Source organism: Elephas maximus, chromosome 22 (genome assembly GCF_024166365.1).
Source record: "Elephas maximus indicus isolate mEleMax1 chromosome 22, mEleMax1 primary haplotype, whole genome shotgun sequence".
Taxonomy (NCBI): domain Eukaryota; kingdom Metazoa; phylum Chordata; class Mammalia; order Proboscidea; family Elephantidae; genus Elephas; species Elephas maximus.
Genome location: NC_064840.1, coordinates 10,582,449 through 10,609,059, shown reverse-complemented (window position 1 = coordinate 10,609,059; position 26,611 = coordinate 10,582,449). Strand labels below are relative to the sequence as shown.

General features: G+C 39.1%; 1 protein-coding gene across 6 annotated transcripts in view; it reads left to right on the top strand.

The window, feature by feature from the left end:
• HECTD4 (HECT domain E3 ubiquitin protein ligase 4) overlaps window positions 1-26,611 on the top strand; it is a 180,015-nt gene that overhangs the window by 23,410 nt on the left and 129,994 nt on the right. The gene's annotated exons all lie outside the window — the stretch shown is intronic.

Sequence of the window (26,611 nt, the reverse complement as noted above, 5' to 3'; positions counted from 1 at the left end):
TTGTTTTGAGGCTTGTTTTCATTCTTACAGAGCCCAAATTCTTAGTATTTGTGATGTTTGAAATCAAAGTAGGATTTGAAATAACCCCTAGACCATGGTTGAGAGTATAGTTGTGTAGTGATGACACCACATAATTTGAGATTCCAAGTGGCTTTCCTGGCTTGAATAGGAACATTCTGAACAGGACACCCAGATTTTTCTCTCTTTCTGTATCTTCTAAAAAGTTCAGACCGCTGTGCAAAGAACTGCTATTAATGCTGTCGAGTGCATGTTCCATTTTGGCAAATGCTGGTTGATGAGATTAAAATTACCCTTCACATTTTAAAAATTACATTTCTGTCATACCATTAGCAAGCAGGTGGATCCTGAGGGGACAGGAAATGAGGAGTCTTTTTAGTTTAACTTTTTCGAGTTAAAGTTAAGAGTTTATTTTGGGTTTTTGCTTTGACGCATGAGAGGATCTGGTAGCATTTTCTTAAAATAACTCCGTTTATCTCTGTTCAGCAGCCATTGTTGAAACCCCAGGAAGTACCACATTTTGCAAAATATGAAAGACAAATGAGAATCTTGTATTCTTTTTTACTGTGATATCCATATTCCTTATATATGTTCTTCTGTACGAGAGACAATAAAAACTAGTTTGTAGGTGAGCTAGTAATTTTAGAGCCTTTCCTCTCATTTAACAAGTTTGGAATTTAGGGTAACCATACAGGTTTGATGAAATATCCATTAACCTACAATGTGCTTACATACACGTCTTCAAGTTTCCTACAATGTGCTTACATACACGTCTTCAAGTTTTGGTGTCAGTTACTAAGTTTTAGGGTCAGAGTCTCTTTCTGATACATCTTTCCATGCCAGGCAGCTGTCAGCACAGCAACTCTGCTCCTATGCAAAGTCAGGTACCTAGTCCACCGGAAGAAAAAAAGCCCTCACTTGTTGTGCCCCTTGACTGTAAGGAGGCCACGTGCTGGTCCTTGGAACTGCACAGCTGTCGAGATAATGCTGTTAGGGCGGTCAGGCACGGTTTTTGCCTGGCAGTGGTGGTTGCTAATGTGCTTTCCAGTCAGGTCCTTCGTTCTTAGGAAATCCCTCTGCTCGTTGTTTCCATAGGGTTGTCATTCTGTTTGGGGCTGGGCTAAGGCAAGGACTTAGTCTCTGTCATGGATGGTTTGCTAACATGAAAACAAGGAAGCTTCCAGCCTTTTGGCGACTGACCATCTTGTAGGAATTCTGGAGTTTTCTTCATGGCAGACGAGGTCTCATCAAAATCCATGCGACAAGTTTCTGCTACTTTTCTGAGAATGAATGGAAATTATGTTTTCTGTGTTTAAAACTCAAGCAAATTGATAGTTTTTTGGTTTTTTAAAGTTCTCTTTTGCTTCCTGTATTTTTAAGTACCTGAGTGGAGCAGGGATTTTTGTTACATGACTGTTATTTTATGGGCAAATGCCGGTGGGGCTTTGTGTGTTTTATTATAGGTGACCTGAATGAAGTTGAGCTCTGTGATGAATTTGGCTGTGCCTCTGGCTTTTAGTCCACTTCCATACCTACGTCCTTTTTTCATTCCTTAGAGATGTTTTTAGCAGCCACTGGGGAGACTGTGGTGGCCGTGTTTTGATTTAAACATTTAGTTTAAACTCAACTTCTCCAACTTTTATTTATATCTGGGTGATTATAGCTAGTTTCTGTCTGCCTAGGATTTGAAATGTTAGTAAAATCGACATAAAATATTTTCTAAGAAATCTCGAGCTTCCTGTCTTGATATGGATGGCCACCTCCCTCTTGATTTCTAAACAAAATTCATTCACAATCCAGTTTCTCTACAAATAAACCTTGAAACTGAGTGTTAGTTATACTTTTAGATCTAGAAAAGATGTGGTTCTAGTCAGAAAGTGCTTTACGTGCCTTTTCATCATATTATGGCATAGTTTCTTTACTTTCTAAAGGGAAAGGAAGTTTCAGTCTTCTGAGAAGGCAAGGAAAAACCTGCAGTTTTGTGATAAAACCAATTCGGTGTCATAAACTAGAAAAGTAGAGGTCTTACTACACTGAGCTTTTTTTCTCCAAAAAGCTCTGCCTTTGAAGGATTCACCATAAGATTGAACAAAGCTTTTAAACCATAATAAGGAAAAACAGAGCGCTTATATAAAGGAACCTCATGTTTCTTGAAGAAATAAAAACATAGAGAAAGATTGTCTAGATCAAATGAAAGAAGATAGAAGTCTGAAAGGGTCAGAAGGGAGAGAGTACAGCTACCTGGCCACTTCTCACCATCACTGGTTACTTTTTCTTACATATCTAATTGTACTCTTGGATATTGTCTTCGTCATCTAGTGCTGCTATAACAGAAATGCCACAAGTGGATGGCTTTCACAAAGAGAAGTTTATTCTCTCACAGCCTGGTAGGCTAGAAGTCCAAATTCAGGGCATTGGCTCTGAGGGAAGCCTTTCTCTCTCTATCGACTCTGAAGGAAGGTCCTCGTCATCAGTCTCCCCTCGGTCTAGGAGCATCTCAGCTCAGGAACCTTAGGTCCAAGGGACACACTCTGCTACTGGCTCTGCTTTCTTGGTGGTATGAGGTCCCCATGTCTCTCTGCTTGCTTCTGTCTTTTATATATCAAAAAGAGTGGCTTATGACACTACCTGATCTTGTAGACCTCATCAATATAACTGCCACTAACCCTTCTTATTACATCATAGTGATAGGATTTACAATGTATAGGGAAATCACATCAGAAGATAAAATGATAGACAGTCATACAAGGGACTCATGCCCTAGGCGAGTTGACAGATATTTTGGGGGACACAATTCAATCCACAACTGATATTAAGGCAAGAATTTGGTGTGTTAATATTTTCTAGCAAGGAACCATCAGAAGATTTTTGGTTCTTAGTATTTGATTTAATGATGTTCAATGTTCTCAAAGTGGGTGTTTTTCTTCCCTTTTTTTAAATGATATCCCATCCTGTTCACATTTCACAACACAGCCCCAAAAGTGTCACTTAAAAAAAAAATTAAATTTAAGAAGACTTTAAAAAATTTAAGTTAATCTGAATTAATTTTCTTTTGAGAATTTCATAATCTACCCGAGGTAATGAGGGAGATGTGTATTCTTGCCTCCAGATTGTCGTTTGGCAGCTCAGAGATTTCTGACAGTCTCTATTGTCTCTCTCATTTTCTCTTCAGACCTTTTCATTGTCATTCTGCCTTATGTATTTGAATAGATGAAAATGAACAGTAGAGAGAAATCAATTAAGAGTTTCTAGCAAGGGTCTGGCGTGAATATCGCCTTATTATTGACTGTAGTTTCTGTACATATAAAGCTATATCTATATCAATTTTTTTATATCTCTATAATATCTAAAAATAAAAATAACATCCTCAGCAACTTCACAAAGTAAAAATCAAAAAACCCACTGCCGTGGAGTCAGTTATGACTCATAGTGACTCTGTAGGGTTTCCAAGGCTGTAAATCTCTACAAAAGCAGACTCCCGCCTTCATACAAACAAATATATGCACACCCATGTTTATTGCAGCTCTGTTTACAATAGCAAAAAGTTGGAAGCAACCAAGGTGTCCATCAACGGATGAATGGGTAAATAAATTGTGGTATATTCACACAATGGAATACTACGCATCGATAAAGAACAGTGACGAATCTGTGAAACATTTCATAACACGGAGGAAGCTGGAAGGCATTATGCTGAGCGAAATTAGTCAGAGGCAAAAGGACAAATATTGTATAAGACCACTATTATAAGATCTTGAGAAATAGTAAACCTGAGAAGAACACATACTTTTGTGGTTACGAGGGAGGGAGGGTGGGAGAGGGTTTTTTATTGATTAATCAGTAAGAACTGCTTTAGGTGAAGGGAAAGACAACACCCAATACATGGAAGGTCAGCTCAATTGGACTGGACCAAAAGCAAAGAAGTTTCCGGGATAAAATGAATGCTTCAAAGGTCAGCGGAGCAAGGGTGGGGGTCTGGGGAACATGGTTTAAGGGGACTTCTAAGTCAATTGGCAAAATAATTCTATTATGAAAACATTCTGCATCCCACTTTGAAATGTGGCGTCTGGGGTCTTAAATGCTAACAAGTGGCCATCTAAGATGCAGCAATTGGTCTCAACCCACCTGGAGCAAAGGAAAATGAAGAACACCAAGGCCACACGACAACTAAGAGCCCAAGAGACAGAAAGGGCCACATGAACCAGAGACCTACATCATCCTGAGACCAGAAGAACTAGTTGGTGCCCGGCCACAATCGATGTCTGCCCTGACAGGGAGCACAGCAGAGAACCCCTGAGGGAGCAGGAGATCAGTGGGATAAAAAAAAAAAAAAAAAAAAAAAATTTTTTTTTTTTTTTTATCCCAGACCCCAAATTCTCATAAAAAGACCAAACTTAATGGTCTGACTGAGACTAGAGGAATCCCGGTGGCCATGGTCCCCAGACCTTCTGTTGGCACAGGACAGGAACCATCCCCGAAGACAACTCATCAGACATGAAAGGGACTGGTCAGCGGGTGGGAGAGAGATGCTGATGAAGAGTGAGCTAATTATATCAGGTGGACACTTGAGATTGTGTTGGCAACTCTTGTCTGGAGGGGGGATGGGAGGATAGAGAGAGAGGGAAGCCGGCAAAGTTTTCACGAAAGGAGAGACTGAAAGGGCTGACTCAAGAGGGGGAGAGCAAGTGGGAGTAGGGAGTGAGATGTATATAAACTTATATGTGACAGACTGATTGGATTTGTAAACGTTCACTTGAAGCTTAATAAAAGTTAATAATAATAAAAAAAAAAAAAAAAGCAGACTGCCACATCTTTTTCTCCCATGGAGTGGCTGGTGGTTTTGAACCGCCAACCTTTTGGTTAGCAGGTTTTCACTTTAACCACCGCATCAACCGTGGCTCCTTCGCAAAGTAACAACGTACCAAAAAACAAAACAACAACGAAAACAAAACATACAAAAAAAGGATATTCACAAGCTTTTCTTTTTCTGTGTAAGTTAATATTTAGTGACAGTAATTTACTCATTAACATAGTAAATTTTCTCTGAATGTTTCTGTTCTAGCCCTTCTAGTCTTAGGATTTTCCATCACTTCGGTGAATGTATGTAAATAGTTTAAACTCCTTGGCTAGTAAGGGTTGTGCCTAGTGATCTTGTTGTGGGTTATTCTTTTTCCTTTTCCATGTTTCTCCTTTTTGGACTTCTTTTTTTTTCTTTTTAATTTTATTTATTATGTTGTTGTTAAGAACATACACAGCAAAACATACACCAATCAGTTTCTACATGTACAATTCAGTCACATTGATTACCTTTTATGAGTCATGAAACCATTTTCACCCTCCTTTTCTGAATTAAAAAAAAAAAAATTTTTTTTTTTTTTCTGAATTGTCCCTCCCCCATTAACATAAACTCACTGGCCCCTAAGTTTCATCCCATAGAGATAGATCTTAAAAGTGCTCAATACTCAAGGCAGACATTTCTTTACTAGTTTAGCCAAACTATTGTTTGTTTTTTCTTTTATTGTGCTTTAAGTAAAACTTCACAGAGCAAATTAGTTTCTTGTTCAACAATTTGTACACAAATTGTTTCCTGACATTGGTTGCAATCCCCGCAACGTGTCAACACTGTCTCCATGTACACCTCAATTCCCCGTTTCTACCTGTTCATTTTTCCTTTCCCTTCCTGCCTTCTCATCATTGTTTTTGGGCAAGTGTTGCCCTTTTGATCTTGTATACATGATTAAGAAGCAAGTTCCTAATGTATGTTATTGTTTGTTTTATTGGCCTGTCTAATCTTTGACTGAAGGGTGAACTTTGGGAGTGGCTTCAGTTCTGAGTTAGCAGGGTGTACAAGGGCCCATGTTTTTACTTTAAGGGATCTGGTGTGCCCAGAATTAAATATATATCTTATGTTTATTGATGATTTTCCTTTCTCCAAGCCATATTGACACTATGACATATACCCCAGTATATGTTGAGAATTAGGCATTGTGTAAAAACAAAACCAGAAAGCTTCTTAATGGGAGAAGTTCTCAATTTCTTCACAGCTGATTGTGCATTTGGGAATGAGAACTCCTTAGCCTTCTCACTACTCACGGTGTGGTAGGTTTGCTGAATATTTGTTAAACTGAACTAAAACACCAGAATCATTCAAGTGAATGGGGATGCTAGGCACCTAGCTTATTTGTCTGCATTTCTGAGAGGTAGTTGGATAATGGGTTGTTTTGTCTTTATTTTAAAGACTAGGAAACTGAGGGATAGGAAGATCACAGTGAGTGACATACCTTGGATTAGAATTTTTGCCTATTAAACATGGTAACCAGCATTTTATCTATTAAGTTACAAGTTACTAAGTGGATACAGGAACCCTGGTGGCGTAGTGGTTAAGAGCTGGGCTGCTAACCAAAAGGTCGGCAATTCAAATCCACCAGCTGCACCTTGGAAACCCTATGGAGCAGTTCTACTCTGTCCTATTGGGTTGCTGTGAGTCGAAACTGACTCAATGGCACCTAACAACAACAAGCAGATACGATGCTTCCTTGGTAAAGAATTTTTTCTTATGTGTTTGCACGATTTAAGCCAGGCAGTGTAATGTAAAAAAAGGTAAAAAAAAAATTCTGTTAAGATCTTCCATGATTTATCTGTAGCTTTAACTGGGGTGGCGGGGGGGGGGGGGGGCGGGCAGGGGGGACCAAGCAAACTAAATTAAAACCTTTCTCTTTTACCCCTTTGCCTAGAAATTTCTATTTGCTAAAACACGAGATTCATTTTTATCTGTTTAGCCACTATGAATAGTTCGTAGACAGACCTAGAAATGTACAGAATTGTTTTTGTTGTGGTACCTGCTTAAAGAGTTCTTTTTCCTAAACCACTCCCCTGGTTTTCTGCTGTTAGAAGATTATTTACTTTGGGTACCTAGAGAAGATCTCCATGCTTTTTGAGCCACCGTCTGAGATAGCGCTGGAGAAGGCCAGCTGCGCCACCTTATCTGTGTCTTGGCAGACACTGAACATACCCCACCCCAGCATGTTTGGCAAGAAACGACAATGTTAGAGCCCCACTTCTGACCCGATGATGAACCTGTCTCCTTCATGCCTGGGTGACCTCTGTCCTTACAGTAAGCTTGTGTTACTTCGGAAGCCGGGGATTGAAATGAGTTGTCCGCACTAATTGAGTGAGTCAGGAGGGACGTGTAAGGGCTGACTGGCTACTTGATGTATCTATGCAGAAAGCTAGGTACAAGCCTTTGAGATCTGCAAGATGGAGAAAATCAGCCCTTACTGAAACCCAGCTGATGGTGCACGCCCTCTGTAGGATATGAAAGAAGGTGGCCTAACGTGCGAGCCAACTGCACGTTTTGAATGGAGGTGTTTGTCATTCACAGTTGGCTGGTTTTCTGACTCAGAATGGAGCTATTTCTTAGGGAGGCTCATAGGCCCTTTATACAGATTGAGCCCAAAACACCATCATTTCTAGTAACTTGGTTACAGTTTACTGAGCTAGCCATGTCAGCCAGAAGAGGTGACCCAGCCCTCTCCCCGAAAGGCCTAATAACCAGGAGAACAAATGGTGGTGTGATGTGTGGCCAGAAGTTCTGGCATCACAAACCACAGCCACCTGAGCAGACTTAAAACTGAGGGTGTGTCTTGCTGGCAGTCTTAAGCGTTGTTAGTTGGATTATTTTTTATCGTGATGAAATAGAAAAGTCTTATTTACTGAGGGCCACTGTAAAAATGTTTGATTTTTTTGAATGAATTCATCCAAGATCACTAAAGCGTAAAATTTATTAGATAAAAATATATGAGAGATTAGGGAGGGCTTATTTTACTTCATTGGCTTTATGGGTAGCATTAGAATGTATTCTCAATAAAGAGAAATAAAATAGGCACTTTACACCTTTAAAAACAAACTCTGGAGTTCGTATTGAATAGACAGACTAAGATGTTTTGGGAACATGATGATAAAAAAAAGAGATGATACTACTTCAAAAATCCTGGAAACCAGAGTAAGAGTGTAGTTATAGCATTTTGTCTAGTAACAGAGGCTATTTCCTCAGAACTGATTATGACCTTCCTCCTGTTAAGTGGCGTAGTGGTTAAGTGCTACGGCTGCTAACCAAAGGGTCGGCAGTTTGAATCCACCAGGCGCTCCTTGGAAACTCCGTGGGGCAGTTCTACTCTGTCCTATAGGGTTGCTGGGAGTCGGAATCGACTCAACGGCACTGGGTTTGGCTTTTTTTTCACTAGTGTATTGTGAGAATGGCATGTTTACTGTGGGTCTTGAGTTCTGAAAATTATTACCAAAATAAAAAGTGCTGTATTTTGTTATTAATAGCCTTTCCAAAAAATATTTAAGATATATTTTTCAGAAATATAAAATTATTCAAGGTATTCGCAACCTACTGTATTGTCTGTTGCTTTTCTAGAATTCAGTAGGCTTCTTTCATCAAGTTCAGTTTTCCACTTTGCCCTCACCCCTTGCCAAAAATACAGTCCTCCTACACCTGCTCTCCCATTGTTACTCCATTACACGCCAGGCACTGTTTCCAGGAAAATGTCCAGTTCAAGAATGATGCATTTCCTGCTGACCACCACGTTCACACTGCCACTGTTGAGCTCCGGGACAGTTTCTCTGGCCATCTGCTCTCAGCATGGATAAGTTTAGGTTCACGTAGCAGTGAGAGAGAAGAGAAACTAGGTATTTCTTCCCCAGAAGCACAGCTTTGTCTTTGCCAATTAGACTCTTCGCTGGACACTAACTTGTCATGAAAATTTCATACAACAGATATTTTAAATGTTGATTTTGGCACCTTTCTTTTTAGGCTTCGCTGTGCCACAGTGGGCTCAAGCATACCAACGATTGTGAGGAAGGCACAGGACCGGGCAGGGTTTCATTCTGTGGTACATAGGGTCGCTGTGAGTTGGAACCGACTCGATGGCACCTAACAACAACATGCATAATTAAAAAAAAATAGAGTATTTTATTTTTATTCTGTAGCCTGCTTTGTTCATCTATTATATTTTAAGTATTTCCCATGATATTATGCCCTCCTCCCATTCAAAGGTGTAATATGTGTTTATTGTACACAACTTGTAAAACACGGATAACAAAAACAGAGGATAAAAATCAACCATAATTCCTCTACTGGTAAGATTTTGAGCTTCCTCCTTCTCTCTCCTTCTCTTTCCCTTTCTCTCACTCCCTGTATAAATACGCATTATATATACATACACAAACATATATATATAGCGTACATATGCACAGGTTTTTACAAAAATAGGATCATGCTTCATATACAGTTTTAGTGAATAGAAGTTTTAGATCCATAGTTCTGTTTGACGCAACATTCTGTAGCACCATAAAACTTATTTCAAGGGCGTACTAGGATCTGCTTGATAAAGCTTATTTCTCTCAACAATGTAACTGAAGAGTTCCTTAACATGCTACGGTCACCCAGACAAAGTATCTGGTCTTTTGGTTAGATCCCTTTGTAGACCAACTCGAGTTAGTTTGAAAGCAACCGTAACTTTTCTTTATGCTGCAGTGATTTGACTAAATCAAAAAATTTAAAAAGTGTTTCCACCTGCAATTATAATAGTTGGTCTTTCTAACTTTCAACTTCTCTACTCACTGTGCCCCATCATTTTATTTTATGGTAGATTTCTTTGGCCCATCCCAACTAAGAAGTAAACTTTCTTCTCAGGCCCGGGGCAAGGACATTGACAGAACTAATGAGGTGACAGCCTGAAAAATCTCAAGCATGGAATTCTGTGTACAAGACAGTCCCTGAGTTAGAAACGTCAGACTTACATACAACCTGTAGTTATGAACCAACCCTATTATGTTAAAAATTGCAGGTACATACAATGGTTCGTAATAACAAACAAATGCTACTTTGTGATGCCCATCAAAACATTATTATTATTATTTTGGTATTATTATGTTAAAGATGTTTTAGTGTATCCGGAAGTCTTTCTTTAATGTTTTTCGTGCACAGAAATGCACACTATATACTATATCCTAAGTCAAACCTTTGACTAACTGCTGTTAGATATGAATCATACCTAACTATTCCGACTTACGTACAAATTAAAGATAGACTTAGGAACGGAACTCATTTGTAATCCGCGGACTGCCTGTGTTGTCATATTACATGGCATCCATATAAACGGAATGTGTTTATAGTTCATATGGCAAGCAATTGGCACGTGAGCAAACACAGCTTGGGCCAACAGACTGTCCTTATGTTGTAAGTCAGTGATTCTTAACACCTGCCGCGTGGCCCCCACTCCTTCTGCCCTAAGCATCACTGCTTTAGTAAACTACAGTGATTGGGCGGAGGGTGCTGTATCTCTGAGATCAGTTGGAACAGAAAAAAGATTGTGCATCATAGCTCCAAATTCTCTCCACTAGGGGTCTGCCTAAGGCTGGCAGAGATTATTCCTAGTATCAGAATGCATGCTTAGGGTTAGCATTGGGTAACCGAAGTGCAAATCAACTGCTCAAATTTACCTGGCTTTGTATTTCAATCATCAGATTATTCCCTACCCTGGAGTTTCATTTTTCAAAGTACCTACTTGACAGATATCAACTCATTTATCATCAGAGATTTTTTTTTTTTTAATTCAACATTTGCCTCTCCCCTTATATGTTTTTATATAATAAATGTCTATGTTCATGGAAGAAGAAGCTGAGGTATGAAGAATTTGGGCCCATAGGGATTGTAAACTATAGCTCAAAAGCCAAGTTCAATCCACAGATGGGTTTTGTTTGGCAATGCAGAGGTTTCCAAAAAGATTTGAATTTGAATTCCTTTGGGAAGGACGTGCACGCTCCAGTTTGCCATGGGCTCCACCATTCCCTGTGTATATGCGTATATGAAATACTAATCCAACTCATTGATGGCCTGTTTCTACTAGGAAAACTCTTATTTAGGAATATGAAGTTCCATGTCTCCTTCTCTCCTGTTTTAAAAAATGAGAGCAACAGAGTAGGCCTGTTACTGAACACATCGTTCCCTACCCCCACCCCCAACCACTGAGTTCACTGTTGGGCAGGATGGGCCACCTATGACTTTCAGAGCAATTTCAGAGGCGTTGTAGAGGTTCAGGAACTACAGCAGCCTCAACACAAAGGCTTAATCTTCTGCTTCATATTTGTAAAGTGATCATTTCTCTCTGGAAACCCAAGAGGAACATCAACCACTACATTGGTTTTTGAGGGGGGTAGGTGCTACGGGGAGGGAGGGGAGAATGCAATATCTGGCATTTAAACAGTTCATTCTAGCAATGAGGGCCAATTTGAGGCTTCATCCTAAATAGAAAGTTTGGATGGCAGTAGAGGATGTGCGAGGTTTTCCAAGTTGTACGTGATAAGAATTACTGGGTTGCCTATTCAACATATAGACCCTCCAGGACCCGGGAAGGTATAGTGGGAGTATGTCTTTCTAACAAATGCTCAAGGTGATTTGTAACAGGCAGATGTGGACATGCTGGTGGTGGGGTTCGGAGTGTAGGCTCTGATTTTAGAGACTGGCTTTGGATCCCAGTTCACTAATTGCTAGTGAAGTGACCTTGGCATGTTGCTTACCCTTCTAAGCCAGCAGTTTCCTTATCTGTAAAACGGAATTGGTAGTATTATTTACTTCATGCTGTGGTTTTCCATATTAAGGGCCATGGTGAATGGAAGCTTCTTAGCAGTTTCTGGCATGGAATAAACATTTCCTAAGTATATTTCAAGGTCCCTTGATGGTGCAAACGGTTAAGTGCTCGACTACTATCTAAAAGGTTGGCAGTTTGAATCTACCTGGTGGTGCTGTGGAAGAAGGCCTGGTGACGTGCTTCTGTAAAGATTACACCCAAGAATCCCTATGGAGTGCAGTTCTACTCTGTAACACAGGGTGTCGCCATGAGTCACAATTGATGCCATGACAGTGGGTTTGATTTGGTTTAAGTGTTATCTCACCTACTACCAGGCTTCCTGTGAGATCTCAGACTACAGCTTTCTAGAGCCTTCAGGAAAGGCTGATGTTTGCTTTCCATTCTAAGATAACTTCTGAAAAAAGTAATATGTGTTCACTGGAGAAAATTTGAAAAAGAAAAAAATAAAAATTATTTGTAACCCACTATTTCATTAATTTACTTTCAGTCTTCGTAGACAAATGCTATAGTGTGATCAATATATAGCTAGTGATTTTCTCTTGTAAAATACTTAATTGTCCTCAGATTGCTTATTCTGCTATTTACCTTTATGTTTCTGATGTTGTTATTATTATTTTAATTTTATTGTGTTTAAAAAAGGTGAAAGTTTATAGTACAAATTATTTTCGCTTTGAAAAATTTATACACAAATCATTTTGTGACATTGGTTGTAATCCCCACGATGTGTCAGCACTCTCCCCCTTTCCATTTCCACCCTGGGTTCTTCATGTCCATCTGTCCAGTTTCCTGTCCCTTCCTGCCTCTTGCCTTGGATTTTTGAGCAGGTGTTGCCCATTTGGTCTCGTATACTTGATTGAACTAAGAAGCACATTCCCCATGTGTGTTATTGTTTGTTTTATAGGCCTGTCTAATCTTTGGCTGAAAGGTGAGCTTTGGGAGTGGCTTCAGTTCTTAGCAGGGTGTCTGGGGGCCATAGTCTCAGGGGTTCCTCCAGTCTCTGTCAGAGCAATAAGTCTGGTCTTTTTTTTTGTGAATTTGACTTTTGTTACACATTTTTCTCCAACGCTGTCTGGGACCCTCTATTATAATTCCTTTCAGAGCAGTCTGTCAGTGGTGGTGGCTGGGTACCATCTAGTTCTTCTGGGTTCAGGCTGGTGGAGGCTGTGGTTCATGTGGGCCATTAGTCCTTTGGATTCATAGTGTTTTTCTTCATTCTCCTTTGCTCCAAACATGATGGATCCAATAAATGTATATTAGGTGGCTGCTCGTAAGCTCCCCAGATGCATCTCACCAAAATAGGATGTAGAACATTTTCTTTAAGCCAATTGACACAGATATCCTCTGATACTATGGTCCCCAGCCCTCAGCCCCAGTAATCTGGTCCCTTAAGGTGTTTGGATATGTCTAGGAAGCTTCTATGACTTTGCCTTTGTCAAGTTGTACTGACTTCCCTTATACTGTGTGTTGTCTTTCCCTTCACCAAAGTTACCACTTACCTGCTATCTAGTTAGTGATTTCCCCTTCCCTCCCTCGTAACTATCAAAGACTGTGTTTTTCTGTGTGTAAACTTTTTCCTGGGTTTTTATAATAGTGGTCTCATACAATATTTGCCCTTTGGTGATTGTTTTATTTCACTCACCATAATGCCTTCCAGGTTTATCCACATTGTGAGATGTTTTGCTCACGGATTCGTCATAATTTTTTTATTTTTTAAATTTTTTTATTAAGCTTCAAGTGAACATTTACCGTTCCAATCAGTCTGTCACAAGTAGGTTTACATACATCTGACTCCCTTCTCCCACTTGCTCTCCCCCTATAGAGTCAGCCCTTACAGTCTCTCCTTTCGTGCCAATTTTGCCATCTTCCCTCTCTCTCTATCTTCCCATCCCCCCTCCAGTCAAGAGTTGCCAACACACTCTCCCGTGTCCACCTGATTTAATTAGCTCACTCTTCATCAGCATCTCTCTCTCCCCCACTGACCAGTCCTTTTCATGCCTGATGATTTGTCTTCGGGGATGGTTCCTGTCCTGTGCCATCAGAAGTTCTGGGGAGCATTGTCTCTGGGATTCCTCTAGTCGCAATCATACCATTAGGTGTGGTCTTTTAATGAGAATTTGAGGTCTGTATCCCATTGGTCTCCTGCTCCCTCAGGAGTTGTCTGTTGTGCTCCCTGACAGGACAGACATCGATTGTGGCTGGGCACCAACTAGTTCTTCTGGTCTCAGGATAATGTAGGTCTCTGGTTCATGTGGCCCTTTCTGTCTCTTGGGTTCTTAGTTGTCCTGTGACCTTGGTGTTCTTCCTTTGCCTTTCCTCCAGGAGGGTGGAGACCAATTAATGTATTTTAGATGGCCGCTTTTTGGCATTTAGGACCCCAGGCGCCACAATTCAAAGTGGGATGCAGAGTGTTTTCAGAATAGAATTGTTTTGCCCATTGACTTAGAAGTCCCCTCAAACCAAGTTCCCCAGACCCCAGCCCCTGCTTCGCTGACCTTTGAAGCTTTCATTTTATCCCGGAAACCTCTTTACTTTTAGTCCAGTCCAATTAGGCTGACCTTCCTTGTATTGAGTGTTGTCTTTCCCTTCACCCAAAGCAGTTCTTATCTACAGATTGATCAATAAAAAGCCCTCTCCCTCCCTCCCTCCCTCCCCCTTTTGTAACCACATAAGTCTGTGTTCTTCTCCGTTTTTTCTGTTTCTCAAGATCTTATAATAGTGGTCTTATACAATATTTGTCCTTTTGCAACTGACTCATTTCGCTCAGCATAATGCCTTCCAGGTTCCTCCATGTTATGAAATGTTTCAGAGATTCGTCACTGTTCTTTATCGATGCGTAGTATTCCATTGTGTGAATATACCACAATTTATGTAGTGTTCCGTTGTGTGTATGTGCCATAATTTATCTTCTTTTCTGTTGATGGGCACTTAGGTTGTTTCCATCTTTTTGCTATTCTAAATAATGCTGCAATGAACATGGGTATGCATATGTCTATTCGTGTGATGGCTCTTATTTCTCTAGGATATATTCCTAGGAGTGGGATTGCTATGAGTCAGAACCAACTCAACGACACCTAACAACAACATTAATCTTTTTAGGGGCTATTATAAATGGTATTATTTTCCTGATTTCCTTTTTGAAGTTCTCTTTGTCAGTGTATAGGTCTCATATTATTAAAATTTTGTTTGTCTGGTTTTTTTTTTTTTTTTTGTTCTTATAGTTAGGGTTTAGAGCCTTGTGTTGCTTTCATACTATCTCATTGTTGGTGATTTCTTTTCTTACTTCAAAAATTGCATGTGTGATAGAAAAAACTCAAGATAATGCTGAGATCCACTGGTATCTTGCCTTCAGTCTTGTTTCTTCTGTATTACTACCTGTGTGCCTCTACTGTGTTAAGCTACTTTTGCAATTTATATTTTGAAGAGAGGTGTTGATGGTTTATTACCGTAATTAGTGCGTGGCTGTATACCAGGTCGTGTTCTTTTTGATTAAAACACATCCACGTTGTTTCAGAAAACACTGACCAGTTTTAACATCCTTTCAGGTTTGGGTTTATAACTTCAGTTGTTTCACTAAAACAAAACACTCTGGATTTTTCTATGATTCATGCTTTTTCTCTTTAAGGCCATCGAGAGTTGGAAATACTTTGTAGTGAAAACATTTTTGGAAAGTTTTTCCCAAAGTGACAGTTCTAAGTAAACGGAAATAAAAACTTATTCCTAAAAATTGCTAAATGATCTACTAAGTGACCTCAGGAGACCTTTGAAGAGATTATTTAAGATTCAAATGCAGCCCTGTTCAAAGCCCATTGCGTTGTCCGCCTTGCCCCACACAGTTGGTCTCCTCCAGGCACGTTCATTTCAGCTCTTACTTTGTTCAGTGACCAAGCCTAAAGGTGCTATCTATAGAAGATACGTTGTTTTGTTTGTTTGTTTAACATTGGTATTGTTATATGCATGTTTCTGCAACATGTTTTTTTTCCCATTCATATCTTGGAGCTTTTTTCATGTAAGTATTTATCTGCTGCAAAAGACCTCTTTAAAGTGTTCTAAGCAAAGATGTCACTTTGAGGACTAAAGTGCGCCTAACCCAAGCCATGGTATTTTCAGTTGCCTCATACAAAAAAAAAAAAAAAATTTTTTTTTTCATACGTATACGAAAGATGGACAGCGAGTAAGGAAGACCAAAGAAGAATCCCTGCCTTTGAACTGTGGTTTTGGAGAAGAATATTGAATATACCAAGAATGAACAAATATGTCTTGGAAGAAGTACAGCCAGAATGTCCCTTAGAAGAAAGGATGGCAAGACTATGTCTTACGTACTTTGGACGTGTTATCACGAGGCACTAGTCCCCGGAAAAGGGCATCATGCTTGATAAAGTAGAGAGTCGGCGAAAGAGAGGAGATCCTCAGCAAGATGGATTGACGTAATGGCTGCAACAATGGGCTCAAGCCTGACAATGATTGTGAGCGTGCCACAGGACCAGGCAGTGTTTCGTTCTGTTATACAGAGGGCTGCTATAAGTCAGAATCAACTCAGAGGCACCTAACAACAATGACATATATTGCTCAGCCTCATTCTTTTTAATTTCCTCACAGATCAGTTTATTTAGCCCTTCTCCACATTTTAGTTTGGTTTTTATTTTTCTCTATTACAAACCATGTTCAATACCTTTGTACCTCCAAATGTTTTTGAATCCTTACAGTGGTTATCAGTACTTTGTACATCAGAAGCCTCATCATAAATAAAGCTTGTTGAATTGAATTAGCAAAGTGTAGTTTTCTTTATTTATTTAGAAATAGAATTTAATTGTGTTCTTGTAAAAAAAAAATTGAAGCATTGTTTTGAGAGAGCCACGGTATTGCTAGCTACTTCTGTGTTCTGGAACATCAAGGATGCAGGTTGAGCCCATTTATAGCAAGCTTTCTATGCAACAGTATTTTTAATCCTTAGTTGGTGGAAATTTATTTTCTTACATTTGATACAGGTTTCCAGTGTGATAAAAGTTTTGATGGGCCTTTGGAGATGATTTGCCTGTAGTTTTAGAAGTTGTAGGTTCCTTTATCTGGAATCTGTAGGGTCGCTATCAGTCGGAATCGACTCGACGGCACTGGGGTGGGAGTGAAATTCTAAAATGGCACAGCTGTATGATTTTGAAAAATAAAGGAGGAACCTCATATTTTAATTTTATCAGTAACCTCTGGATACTGTACCAAACCAAACCCACTGCCGTCAAGTCGAGTCTGACTCATAGCAAAACTACAGGACAGAGTAGAACTGCTCCATAGAGTTTCCAAGGAGCGCCTGGTGGATTTGAACTGCTGACCTCTTGGTTAGCAGCTGTAGCACTTAACCACTATGCCACCAGTGTTTCCCTGGCTATTATACCCCAAAACCCTATTTTGTAGAGTATTGCAAATTAAATATATGGCAAAGTGGTAAACTTCAGTTGTTTTAAAATAACTTTTCAAGATGTAAAATTTTTTGGTTGTGGTTTATGCTTCATTTTATTGTCTGTTGCTTGCTGGTTAAAGCATGTGTTTGGTAAAAAGTAATGTTGGAAAGAAAAATTGAACTTTATATGTTTTGTGATTTGGTTTATGTGGCTTTGGCAGCAAAGATTTAATCAAATCTCACAGAAGCAACTTCTAGCTGCTGAAATCCGTAACTTAGTTCTTTTCTGTTTTGTAGAATATTTTCTTGTGTTTACCCTGTATCATTTCTGGGCAAGGACTTTATACCTTAGAACTGGTAGTTAAAGCAGCATTAAGAGGAGGCATTTCTGTATTTAGCCTTAATAGTTAATAAAACTCTTAGAAATTTCAAGTCAGAGATTCCAGATAAAGGAACCTGAGTAAACCTATATAAAAAAGTGGATTTCTTTTCTTGGGTTTTTCTGCTCATAGATCAGGACCAGTAGCTCAGCAATGCATTCTGTTCATTTCAGACATGAAAGGCTGCCGCTATAGGTTATGAGCCAGTTTAGGCTTACTAATGTCCACATGGAGCCCTGCTGGGGCAGAGGTTAAGAGCTATGACTGCTGACCAAAAGGTAGGCAGTTTGAATCCATCAGCCACTCCTGGAAGCCCTATGGGGACAGTTATACTCTGTCCTGCAGGGTCATTATGATTCGGAATCAACTCAATGGCAGCAGGTTAATGTCCAAATGATAGTAAAAAGGTTGAGCAAACTTTTGGGTGAGCAATATTTAACGTGTTAGTTTCACCAGAAAATCTGTATTTAGGTGTAAATCCATTTTAGCCAAGAGTTTCTGGATTTGTCCCTGATCTGCCAGGACAGGAGATGAATGAATATCTAAGTATATAACATGGTTAACCTTTGCGGTACCTTCTTAATGGTTTATCCTTGGACCTTGCTCCCTACCCCCAAAAACATATTAAGTCTTAAAAAATTAAGTCTTAGCTAGGTTTTTTTAGGAAAAGTACACTTAATTTTAGCTAGTTGGTTGGTTTTTCTGAACATTTGTTCTTTGTAAACTGAGGGAGACAGATGGATTTGAATTCTAAAGTGGAGTCTTTTGATTTAGTAGAAGAAATAGCCAGTAAAGTGATAGACGAGGTTTCCAGGCAGTTTTAATTAGTCAGGCACAGCTGTGAGCAGGACTTGGCGAGAAGGGGACGATTCAGTGACATAAAATAGGCAGCATTTCTCATGCTTCTTAGAGGCAGAGGTACTTAGTGGTCAGCTGTGGTCATCAGTGGATTTTTATTGAGTAGCCACTGGGTATATATATATTCACACTCTTAGTTAACACAGGTCACGGGTTTAGAATGTCTTTGATGGATCTTATAATCCAAGTATGGATAACGCTGCAGCCTGACTAGAGGAAGATGAAGCAGGGGTCAGAGGTCTCAAGTAGAAGTGCTGAGCTGAGAATGTGTTAGGCAGTGTGCGTCGTTTCATTGCTATTGTGGTGGGGTTTTTTGCGGGGGAGGGGGATGTATGAGCACTATTAGGTAGCATTTTTATTCATCACTCATTCAATAAATACTAAGCATCTATTCTGTGCCACATTCTGTGGGGCTTGGGATATATTAGCAAACAAAATAGACAAAGTTTTACGTTGTATTGACAGAGTTTGAAAAAGGACTAAATGTAATTTAGTTGGAAAAAATGCTGTTTTCAAATAATATTAGTTAATGCTATTGAATGCTTACTACATGCCAGGTGTGGTGCTCTGTGGATTATTTCAGAACAGTTCAGAACGTTGATGTTGATGTGTACTCTGCGCCTGGTACTATGGTCAGTGCAGCCATATCACTTAACCACTATACCACCAGGGTTTCCAAGCTCCACATACAGTAGGGTGAATAATGACGCCCAAAGGTATCAGGTCCTAATTCTTGGAACCTGTAAATATTACCTTATATAGAAAAAGGGTCTTTGCAGACGTGATTCAGTTAAGGATCTTGAGATAGTAAGATTATCCTGAGCTGTCTGAGTGGACCCTAAATGCAATCACAAGTGTCCTTATAAGACAGAAGCAGAGGGAGATTAAACACAGAAGAGGAGAAGGCAGTATGCCCACAAAAGCAGAGATTGAAGTGATGCAGCCACAAGCCATGGAATGGTGGCAGCCACCAGAAGCTGGAAGAGACAAGGAATTCTATTCTCCCCTAGAGCCTCCGGAGAGAGTGGGGTCCTGCTGACAGCTTTACATCAGTGATACTGATTTTGGGTTTCTGGCCTCTAGAACTGTGAGGGAATAAATATCTGTTGTTTTAAGCTACCACCGGATTTGTGGTAATTTGTTACAGTAGCCTCCAGAAACTAAGACATTGTATCTTCAGCTTACCTTGATAATGCCAAATTGTTTTCTAAGGTGTATATACCAATTTTTGTTTCCTACCAGGAGTGTCTAAGAATTCCTGCTGCTTCACATTCTTGTTAACATTTGGTCCTTTCACATTCTTGTTAACATATGGTCCTTTCACATTTTATGAGTAGGAGATAGTACTAAGTGATTTTGTAAAAAGAGTGCAAATTTTACAAAATCCAATTCAGATTTTTTTTAATTGGATACATTAATAGGAATGTGAAAATGTTAACGTATTGAGTGTTATATCTAATAATAAGGTTGAAGGATTTGGTTAAACTTACAAATTGTCGTGATTTGTTACACCTAGTATTTCTCTTGCCTCACCTCCTAACCTCTAAACTTAATATTTTCTGTGTACACTTGTTCTTCTCTCTAGAAAATGATCCACTGATTCATTGGCATTCATTTATATGAATTGCCATGCTCTTTCATTTCTGTTTGGTTTATTTGTATTTTCCTTACTCCATCCCGTCCGACAAAATCTTTTTGGTTAAACATAGATTGGTAAAATAGTCTTTTTTTTTTTTGGTAACTGATACCTGTCTGCTAATAAGATAGGGTATTTGTACATATATTTTGAGGCAAAAGATGTTTAGTCATTAATCACAGAAAACTTATTGCACCCTTGTCTCAGTAAGTATATTATTTGGTGATAAACATATAGCTCATACTAACAATAATTATACCTTAGAAGTAAATTACATTTAGTCCTTTAAAAAGTAATTTTACGGCCTCCACCAGACTCAGTCCAGTACAACTAGTTGGTGCCCGGCTACCACCACTAACTGCTCTGACAGGGATCACAATAGAGGATCCCGGACAGAGGTGGAGAAAAATGTAGAACAAAATTCTAACTCATAAAAAAAGACCAGACTTACGGGCCTGACAGAGACTAGAGAAAACCTAAGTATGGCCCCTGGACACCATTATAGCTCAGTAATGATGTCACTCCTGAGGTTCACCCTTCAGCGACAGATTAGACAGGCCCAAAACACAAAACTAGGCTAAAGAGGCACACCAGCCCAGGGGCAAGGACTTAGAAGGCAGGAGGGGACAGGAAAGCTGGTAATAGGCAACCCAAGGTCGAGAAGGGAGAGTGTTGACATGTCATGGGGTTGTTAACCAATGTCACATAACAATGTGTACTAACAGCTTAATGAGAAGGTAGTTTGTTCTATAATCCTTCATCTAAAATACAATAGAAAAAGGAAAAATAGAAGCCAATTCTTCAAGCAAAGAATAGGCTGGACTATAAGACATAAAGTGATACTCACGAAGAGCATGCTTCTTAGTTCAAGCAAGGTACAGAGACTGAATGGGCAGCTCCTGTCTGGAGTCTGGATGAGAAGACAAAAGGGATGGGAGCTGCTTGAATGGACACAGGAAACCTGGGGTGGAAAGGAAGGACATACAGTCACATTGTAGAGATAGCAACTAGGGTCACATAATAATGTGTGTATAAATTTTTGTATGAGAAACTAACTTGAGCTGTAAACTTTCACCTAAAGCACAATAAGAGTAATAAAACACACACACATACACAAAAGAAAAAATAATTTTCATTAAAAAAAAAATGCATTTTCCCATTTGATTAATTTCCTTTTTTTTCCTCATTGGTGTGCACCCTAGGGGTAAGTCATTTAAAAAGATATGTTTGCCTACTGAGGAAACTGGATTAATAATTAGTTGTAAACAGTTTTGAGAGTCCCAAGGAAAAAGTCTCCCTCAGCAAAATGCAGTGGCAAATTGAGGTGTTAGCTAGGCCAGGATCTGAGTTTGAAAAGACTGCTCATTTTCATAGACTCCCAGCCTTGGAAGATGAAGTCTTTGTGTGTCGTGTATGTTACAAGAATTCTATTAAAGCACCACCTAGTCTCTTGTTGATCGTGTCTACCGATTGGACTCCCACAACCTATCAATATATCCTGTTTCATTTTTGACAACTTTTAAAAAACCTTTTATTTTGAAAGATTTGGAAAACTTCAAACATATGTAAAAGTAGACACAGCTGTATAATGAACCCCCATGTACTCATCACCAACTTCAGCAATTATCAACTCATGGCCAGTCTTACTACATTTATTAAAAAAAAAATACCCCCACCTATTTCCCTCTTTCCCATTTTATTTCCATATTATTTTGAAGCAAACCCTAGACATCAGATTATTTTACCCATAAATATTTCTGTTTATGTCTCTAAAAGGTAATGACTCCTTTAAAAATACATGACCAATATTAAACCAACATTAATAAAAATAATAATTCTATAATATAATTAATATGTAGACAATGTTCAAATTTCCAGTCATCTTATAATTTTTTTTTTTGAAGTTACTTGAATCAGGTATTGAGTTTGGCTGAAGTCTTTTAACCTATAGGTTTCTGCTTCATCTCTCTCTCTTTTTTTTTTACCCCCTTGCATTTTATTTGTTGAAGAAACTGGATTGTTTGAGTTTCTCACAGTCTGGATTTTGCTTATTGCACCCTGTGGTACAGTTAAACATGTTTTTATATCCTGTCTGTTTCCTGTAAGTTTGTATTTGGATATCTAGACCATGGCTTGATCAAATCAAGGTTGGATTTTTTGTGTGTGTGGTGGGGGAGGACTGCTTTGTGGGAGATGGCATGTATTTTCATCAGTAGGCACATAATGTCTGGTTGTCTTTTTTGGTGATGTCTGTAGCCACTCAATGCCTTGTTCTATTAAATCACTAGAGATTTCAAAATAATGGCAGTTTGTTATTCCTTCTTCATTTATTAGGTAGAATGATTCTGTAAAGAGAAACTTTATCTCAACAATTTGCTTGCCTACTTGTTTAGTTCTATGGGAAAGGCATGATATGTATTTTTGTCTTTCCTTTTATTAACCAATTTTCAAACTAATGAGCTGGTTTGCCTACATCCTCCAATGGTGACTTTTTTTTTTTTTTTTTGCAATACCATTATGAACTCATGGATTTAAACGTATTTGCTGTGTTTCAGTCCATTGCAGTTATTGTTCTTTTTGATTTGGCAAAATAATTGTTTCTTAAAACAGACTACTCTTTTTCCAAAGAAGATATGCAAATGCCTAATAAGTCCACGAAACTGTGTTCAACATCATTAGCCATCAGGGAAACGCAAATCAAAAGCACATGAAATACTACTTTACATTCACTAGGATGGCTATAATAAAAAAGACATAATAACGAGCATTGGTGAGGATGTGGAGAAATTGGAATCCTCACACATTGCTGGTGGGATTGTAAAATGGTGCAGTCACTTGGGAAAAGATTTTAGCAGTTCCTCAAAAAGTGAAGCATATAGTGACCATGTGACTCAGTAACCCCACTCCTAGGTATACACTAAGAGAAATGAAAACACATGTCTACATAAAAACTTGTGCACAAATGTTCACATCAGCATTACTCATAATAGCCAAAAAAATGGGAACCCACTCAAATGTTCATCAACCAGTGAATAAACAAAACGTGGCATATGCGTACAGTGGAGTATTATTTGGCCATATACAGGAGTAAAGCACCGAGACTTGCTACGACGTTGGATAAATGATGAAAACATTGCGTTGAGTGAAAGAAGCCAGTTACAAAAGACCACATATTGCATGATTCCATTTATATGAAATGTTCAGAATAGGCAAATCTATAGACACAGAAAGTAGATTGCTAATGGGTATAAGGCTCCTTCTAGGGGTGATAAAAATGGTCCGAAATCAGATAGTCACAGTAGTTACATAGCCTTGTGAATATAAAAACCACTGAATTGTATGCTTCAAATGGGTGAATTTTACGGTATGTGAATTATATTGCAATAAACCTTCAGTAAAGATTATTATATTTAAAAAAAGAGAGGAGGGACTAGGAAGCATGCTTAAAATGCAGATTCCAGGGCCACATCCCAGCCCTCGTGAAACAATCTTTAGAAGTGAATCCCAGGAAGTTTTGTTTAAGATAAGTACCGTATTTTCCCACAAATGATGCACCCACACATATATAATGTGCACAGTGAGTCTAGCGAAATAATGCACCAGGAGGTTGCACAGTTGGCAAAAGAAATAGAACGCACGCGTTACTTGTGTAAAAACATGGTACATCCAGGAATCCTGATGCGCGCTGTTTGAATCGTTATCAGAGTTCTTTGTTTAGGAAGTACTGTAACTTCCTATTTCTGCTTTTGGAGCAATAGAAACTAAGTCTTCCTCTTCCACATGACAGCCCTTCAAACTTACAAAAGCAGCTCCCTCTTCCACTTACTTCTTTTGCAGGCCTTAACCATGATTTCCAGGTTGGCCAAATCACCTTCCTGTGGGCTCACTCTAGTCTGTTAATGTCTTCTTCAAATGAGGTGCTCTGAGCTGAACAGGATATTCCGGTTATAGCCTGACCGTTGCAGAATACAGATGGGGTTATGACCTCCCTTGCCGCTGACATGGGAAGTCTGCTGATGCGTTTTAAGAAAGCATTAGCAATTTTTAAAAGGGTCGGCTGAAACTAAACTTGTGCTTAATTAAAAAATCTTGTTTAGCTCACTCCTCCTACTCACCCCCAGCTCTTGTCTACTCAAGCCTTCCTTCTGGTAAGATTATCTGGAAAAATTCCCTTTCTTGATGGTGATCTGGTCTAAAATACGGAACTATTTTTAATGTTCTAACAGTTGTTTAGCAGTTTCCATTTTTCTGGAGCATTCCCCTTACGTGATCTCCTTTGATCCAACAGCTGTGTAACATGGAGGCAGGTGTCGCTCTCATTATGTAGCTGTAGGAACAGACTTGGAAGCTTAAGTACAATGCCTAAAGAGAGACAGTCAATTGTGGAGGCCAGACTGTAGATCCTAGTTCCCCTAAGTCTGTGGCTCACAACCTTGGCTGCACACTGGATTCATCTGTGGAGTTAAAAAAAAAAAAAAAAAAAAGCCTGGGCCCCACTCCTAGATAATCTGAGTTGATCAGACTAGCAATTTTTAAAAGCTCTCAATTTAGGTGTTCAGCCAGGAATGAGAATAACTAGTCTAGCTCATACTCCACGGCCCTGGGTTTTTTGTGTAGCTCATACTATAGTGCCCCCCAACCACCATCAAATGTATTTCCTTCATATGATTAAAAGGACACCTGGTGTCGCAGTGGTTAAATGCTCAGCTGCTAACCTAAAGGTTGGCTGTTCGAACCCCCCAGCCGCTCCACAGGAGAAAAATGTAGCAGTCTGCTTCAGTAAATATTACAGCCTTGGAAACCCTATGGGACAGTTCTACTCTGTCCTGTAGGGTCACTGTGAGTCAGAATCGACTCAACAGCAATGGGCTCGTGTGGAAGAGGAAGAGTTATTCTCCGTTGCTCCAGAAGGCAGAGTTAGACTTAGTCCAAGCGGCAGACGGTTACTGATATGTACAGTGGGAACCAGATGTAAATTCTAAGAGAATTAGTCTTGGGATTTATGCATTTTCTCATTAATTTATCACACGTTTATGTGCCAGGCATTGTGCTAACCTCTGGTGATACAAATATGAATAAGACATTGTCTCCCCCTTAGGAGCTCACAGTTGAGAAGGGTGCAGAGTTTAAATAAACAACGTTACGGTAGAATTTGGTAAGTGTTATAAATAATGGAGCTGCATAATTCCCTTCTTCAATTTGTTTTTATCTTTAAAAATTACCAGCAATGGTTTTCTCACTAAAATATGTTTATGCTAAACATTTGCTATATCACTCTGGTAGGCTTTCCATTAAATGTGTAATTCCAGCAACTACAAAATGAAGGTATTATTTTTGGAGATTTTTTTTCTTTAAATTCTCCTAATAATAAAATTTATGATAGTGTTCAAGCCATTCGAGGAGTTCGTTTCTACATCTTTCTCCAAGTTTTATTCCGTTTATTCCTAAGTATAGGAAGATGATCTATATTAGTTCTGTCAAGATTTTATATTGGTGAAAAAATAATTTTGGAACACGGAGAAATTTTTAGATGTGGATTTGATGCCTTGGATCAACTTTCAGGAGCCACTCTGCAAACTGCCGCATTTCCTTTATGGATATAATTTATTTAAAATTAATTATTAATGTGTGCCTATTGAAACAGCTGAAGCATTTTTCCTTATAGACCATAGCTGACCCTCTGATAGAGGTATGTACAGGGTACTGTGGAAACACAGAGAAGCTATTCTGGAAAAGAGAAGAGAGAAAGAAGATTAGAGGAGGGAGAGAAAGAGAGACTGAGTTTCTCAAAGTAGGTGGTGTTGGTGCAGAGCTTAGCTTTGAATGATAGATAAAATTTTTGGCTGAGAGGATGAATATTCATGCAACGATAGTAGTGAGTAGGCAGGGGCTAGGACAAGATAGGACTTCCACGCAAAAAGAACTTGATTAGCTTTTTTTTTAATGCTTGGGCGTCCTCCCGATTTGAACAATCCAGCCCCAAACAGCAGTTGTGCCAAGATCTGGGAAAATCAGCATGCGCTAGAGGAAATATTACAGGGCTGAGTCAAAGTTAAATCATCTACAAGTCAGGGCTCATTCCTAGTTTTGGCACCAATCTAGGGACTAAAACTCATAAATTAAAGTGTGAAATTTAATATCGTGATTATCAGTTAAAGACCCTTGTTAAAATAGAAGTTGCTGAAAGGGAGTTTGAATGACCACTTATTTCCAAGACTGGATAAGATCGTGTAGTTTCAGAGTCTAATTTAATTCTTAAGTCATTCGCTCTTGATTTAGGCTCAACTATTAGAGGTAGAATTCCGTCCTTTCATTCGCAGTTGGCTTTCTTGGTTTGCATAAAGTCTTTCTAACCTTCTTTGAATTGCCACATGCAGTTCAATTTAGCCATGATTGCCAACTTCATAATGTGAAAAATAGTAGGAAAATCTGTAGAATGGTTCAAAAAATCCTCTTCGAGAGGGTTACAGTATACTGCCTTTACTTAAACATTTTGTGGTGGGGTTGCAAATCTGGCCAGTTAATCTGCGTTGCAATAATCCAAGTGTAAATTTCTTTTATTTTGACGGATTCCTATAATGAATTGAATCCGTTAATGTACCTCCCATACTAGGGATTATAGTAATATAATGCATCTATTTGGAGCTTGTTTGTTTTTTATTTGGAGCTTGAG